Source organism: Numida meleagris, unplaced genomic scaffold (genome assembly GCF_002078875.1).
Source record: "Numida meleagris isolate 19003 breed g44 Domestic line unplaced genomic scaffold, NumMel1.0 unplaced_Scaffold296, whole genome shotgun sequence".
Taxonomy (NCBI): Eukaryota; Metazoa; Chordata; class Aves; order Galliformes; family Numididae; genus Numida; species Numida meleagris.
In genome coordinates this window covers 78,103-82,977 of record NW_018364542.1, presented here as the reverse complement: position 1 = coordinate 82,977, position 4,875 = coordinate 78,103, and the positions used below count along the sequence as shown (strand labels likewise).

The 4,875-nt window shown below is 58.9% G+C and overlaps 1 protein-coding gene and 1 long non-coding RNA gene across 2 annotated transcripts in view; both read right to left on the bottom strand.

The window, feature by feature from the left end:
- SARNP (SAP domain containing ribonucleoprotein) overlaps positions 1-4,875 on the bottom strand; it is a gene marked incomplete in the record, with an annotated part of 27,979 nt that overhangs the window by 14,442 nt on the left and 8,662 nt on the right.
- LOC110391110 overlaps positions 1,099-4,875 on the bottom strand; it is a 4,892-nt gene continuing 1,115 nt past the window's right edge. Inside the window, exon 2 of the long non-coding RNA XR_002433983.1 lies at positions 1,099-4,386. This is a non-coding gene — a long non-coding RNA (uncharacterized LOC110391110). The remainder of the gene's footprint in view (positions 4,387-4,875) is intronic.

Below are 4,875 nucleotides of genomic sequence, written 5' to 3'. Positions count from 1 at the left end.
GGGAAGGGAAGGGAAGGGAAGGGAAGGGAAGGGAAGGGAAGGGAAGGGAAGGGAAGGGTTTCTTGGAGGGTTGAGTTTTCAACCCTGCCCGGGATGAGGGCAGAGCGAACAGCGCGCGCTTGTCTGGTGAGCACCGAGGAGATAACGCAAACCGCAGGGCTATCGGCTGTGCAAGGCCAGGAGATGTTCTTCCGGGCCCAGCCAACCCACGTTTCCACTAAAAAGGCAACACAAGAGCACGGACCCTGCACCCAGCCTGGGGAAACGCTGAGCGTGCAAAGGCTCCGAGGCAGCGCGCCGGCCCCGCGCAGCACCCGGCTCTGCCCCGTCCCGCAGCACTGCGCCTTCAGGGCTCGGCTCCCGTGGCACCAGGAACCGAGCGCTGCCCACCACCAGGGCTGCACCGGCTCAGCTTGAACGTGGAGAAGCAAGAGCCAGCACCCTGCACAACGCTGCCCCGCTGAGCCAGGCGGTCCAGGATTCAGATTTCTGGCAGATCAGGAACGAAAGCCAGAGCAGGAGGACAGGGAGAGCCTGGCGCGCACGGAGGCAGCAGGAGAACACACCAGGAGCTCTGGGAATGGTGCAGGGCAGCTCAGCACAGTGCTGAGCCAACCTGGAACTGCACAGTTAGCTCTCCCACCTGGAAAGCGTGGCGGGTGGCTTCCCACAGCACTCCTGAGCGTCTCACACCTTTAACTCACTGCTTCCTATTAAGCCTGACTCATTCACCCAAACGGGAGCAGAGCAATGCATGACTGGGTGATGGCGAGGCTCCTTCCAAGCCGTGCCACGGTTCCGTGACCTCCAGCTCGACGGGGCTGCAGTGAGGTTCCTCCTTCTAGCAACAAACCCACATGTTATTTTCTCCCCCGCGTACCAGCTTGGAGTTACCGAAGGTCCACGAGGGAATGTGCCTTCTAGGAAAGATGAGAGCTTCCTTCCCTTGCACAATGCCACCGGCTGGACCACAGGGCCCAGGGGCTGGAAGCCACAAATGCAGCCCTGTTCCCGGAGGGGGCTGTTGCACCGCCTTGGCCAGAGGTCACTGTGCCAGCAGAGAATGCCACAGCCTCTCCTGGGGAAACTTGCTTTGTCTTAAAAAAAAAAAAAAAAAAAACCACAAAAATACCAAGAATAAGGTCTGCTCCATCTCGGCATTTGCCTCGTGACCTCAGATCTTACTTCCCATTGCATTACAGCCCTGGGGAGCCCTCCGGGTCCATTTCAGGCTCTGCTGAGCCCTCTGTCCCGCAGCCACGTCCGCGCCGCGGCTCAGCTGCAGGAACCGGGCTGCACACCCACCTCCACCTCCACCTCCACCCACAGCACAGGGAGCACACGCAGCCCACGCCGCGATGCAGAACCTCCCCTCCAGGGCAACCCAGGAGGGGGCAGGGGCCGGGCTCGCAGCACCCTTGCACCACAACGCCCACGGCTGCCAGCACTATTCTTCACCTTGTCACTTCCCATTATCTTAGCCCAGCGGGCCGCATTCAGCTGCTCCGCTCGGGGAGCGGTGATGTCGCCGCGCGGGGCTGGGGGAAGGAGAGGCAGCGAGATGAGCACGGGGAGGGCACGCGGGGCTGCACGCAGCCAAAGCCCCCGGCAGCCTGCGGAGCGAGGGGAGTTTTCCCAGGGCTGCCATCAATCCTTGCGGTGGAGCAGCGTTCACCTGCAGAAGCATTGCACCTGGGGCTGTCCCCACGCCGCTCTTTCCCCCTAAGACCGAAGCTTCCCTTTCCGTATGCACCCCTACCAGCCACTTGTTCAGCACGAGTTATGCCAAAAGGCACTGAACACCTCGGAGCCATCTGCTCGTCCGTCCAGAAGCGATTCCTGCAGTGTGCAGGGGCCGGCAGCCGTTCAGCACGCTCCTTGCAAGGCCCGCTCCCGTGCACGGGGACCGTCCTGACTTTGCCCCTCCACGTTCTGCCTGCATTCTTTTATTCTGACCTAGATTCTGCTTCCTGCTGAAAAGTTTCTCTAACGTGCAAAAAACCACGCGACGTGTCTCGGCTCTTCTTAAAGAAGTAAAATGAAGGCGGTTTGCGGTCCTCCCTCCCCTCTAGAAACGCTGCTGCCTCGGTTATCACCGGTCCAGCTCAGAGGGAGAGAGAAAACCATCGGAAAATTACCTAAAGCAGCTCTGAAGATGCCTAAAAATATTAAACGGGGGAAGAGGAGGGGCCGGGTTCCAACCCGGAGGAGCTGGCTCCTCTCTGCTCCGTGTCCCAGCAGAGACCGCCCGGCCGGCGCACAGCAGAGCAACACAAAGCCCACGACGGCCAGAAATAGCAAAGTTTGGGGAAAGAAAATTACAGAGGGGCACGCGCCCACTCAGGCCAAGCAAGAGCGACAGCAAGACTCATTTCTTGAGGGCAGAGCGGCCACGGGAGTCCATCCCGCTGCTCGGAGCCACGTCGGGCCCCGTGCCCGGTGCCAGGCAGAAGCAATCCTCCCCTCCCAGCAATCCCTTCCCTCCCCTCTTTGCCAACATCAGCACTCCTCCCCGCCACCTCTCCCCGCTCCCTTGGTGGCTGTTGCTCCTGCAGGGAGGTTGGCAGGGGGTGTCGGCGTTTGGAAAGATCGCGGGCGGAACAATCCTCCAGGAGAAGGATTCCTCCTCAGCGCGTTACCGCGAGCCCGCCGGAGGCCAAACAATTAAGCCAATTGTTTTCCCTCTCTCCTTTCGATATTTTGTATACACACACATAACTTTCCCTGCTCTCCTGCCCCCTGCTCTCCCCCATCCCCACGCCGACGTCACGCAGCAGCAGGCCGGCTCGCTCCGGCTCATCGCGGGCAGCGCGCACAGCGGTTCTCAGCTGCCGCATGAGAAATAAGCTCTCATTAACGAGAATTAAAGCCGTGTTAACCTACAGCCGTGACGGATGGACGCATTAAAACGTTAACTCTTCCCAGCCACGTTTGGCCTGGGGATGCTCCAGCACGAGGTGCTGCCATTCGTAGCCCGGTGTTGCTGCAGGGCTCCGGCAGCAAAATGGAAGGCGAGCAGCTCAGGGAGCAGAAGTGAAGTTCCCCAAGCGGATCCGTAACCAGGGAGCGCGCTGCTGAGGGCCACCCCTTGGCACAGAACCCCCTGTCCCATCCAAAAAGTCACACAGGGATGGGGAGAAGGGGGCTGGGTGCACAACCCCTCCCCCCCCCCTCTCCCCGGGGTCCTTTGTTCCCCGCAGCCCAGGGATGCGCCCTGGGCTCCCAGCGACCCCGGTGCGGTCGCTTCACCTCCCCGAGCCCGGCCTCGAACAGAGGAGGGTTAATCAGCTAATTGGTTTGCGAGGCAGTTTGAGACCTCCGCGTCAAGGAGGAGATAGAAAAGCCAATTATTTTGGTCATCTGTTCGGATCCAGGAAGGTATTTGATAATGTCACACAAAGGTGGCAAACAGAGCTTTTATGCTATCCCAAGGGCTCTCGCCATCCATTTGGTGCCGGCGCTCTCTCAGCGGGAGACTTATGAGACTATTTTATACATAAAGAGCAACCCATCCCCTCGGAGAGATGCTTCTGAACCACGGCCACAGCGTGGGCACCCCCCTCCCGCAGCATCCAACCCTGCATATCAAACACGCAGCTCAACATCCTCCCCTGGGGAGCGGAGCTGGAGCGGCGCAGGGAGCAGCTGCCGCAGAGAGAGGGAACATTTACAAGCGTGGGGGGTTAAGTACAGCTAACAGGAGTCAAGGGATGGTAGCTCTGGGTCAGAGAGCGTGCGCTTTAACAGGAGGCCTCGAAGGGGAGAGTCGGTGCGACGGGGAGATAAACGCCGGCTTGATTTATTTTAAAAATTAATTTGATGGCCCCGTGCTGCCTTGAGACAAATGAGCACCTGCCTCTCCTGCTCCCGCGCAGCCGAGCTCCCTGCCCGGCTCCGAGCGCCGCGCTCCCGCTTCCCCCTTTGGGCAGAGAGGAAGAGGATTTTCAACTTGAAAGATTTCTACCCCAGAGGGCTAACGGAGGGGGAAGGGGGGGTTCAAAGCTATAGATGAGTTCACAGCCACTAACGCAGCGCTGCATTTGCTCCCTGCTCACAGCGGGGCTGAAATCCCCCTTAGTTACGATTCTCCCCCTCACGTCCCTACCCCTCCCCAAACCAATTTGAATAGGAAATGAAGTGTGGCTCCGCGGAGACAATGGTTTATTGTAAAGTTTTTCACTGCAACGCACGGTATAAAAACCTGCCAAGACACATGTAAACATTCGCAACCACCAGGCTCCCCCGTAATGAAAAGCCATAAAGAACACCCAGGTGGGAAGCACAATGCTACCAGCTAATTAAAGTAACCAATAATCTTCCTCCCAGGAATGCGAGTGTGTTCCGCTCAGTGGGAGAAGCCACTTCTAAGCCCGTGAACTCGACTTCCTGGTGGAGCAAACCAAAAATAAAATATATATATATATATATATATATATATATATAAAAAAATAAAAATAAAGACACAGCGCAGCGAGGCGGGCGCACAAAGGGCGAGCGGGGCAAGATGCAGGGATTGCTGGCGAGGGGGCTCGTGGCCCTGGCTGCACGGTGGCCCTGCTCCATTGCTGCAGCAGCAGCTCAGCAGCACGCACAGGGCTCGGGGAGCCCCCACCTCGTGCCCTGGGGTTGGGGGTTCTGGCTGCCCGCTCCTCCCCACGGCCCCGTTGTTGAGCTGCGGGCTCACGGTTCTGCCCAGAGAAGGCCACGGCCGTAAAACACTGACAAGGCGTATATTCCTCCTGAAAAATGGGAGCTCCCGGTGACAGGGTTAATGATGTTTGAGCAGCCTCTCACCCTGAGCTCCACGTATCCCGGCTTTAATGCACTGGCCTCCTTCCCCCACCCCCAAAGGGACAGGGGAGGGAAGGAGGGGGG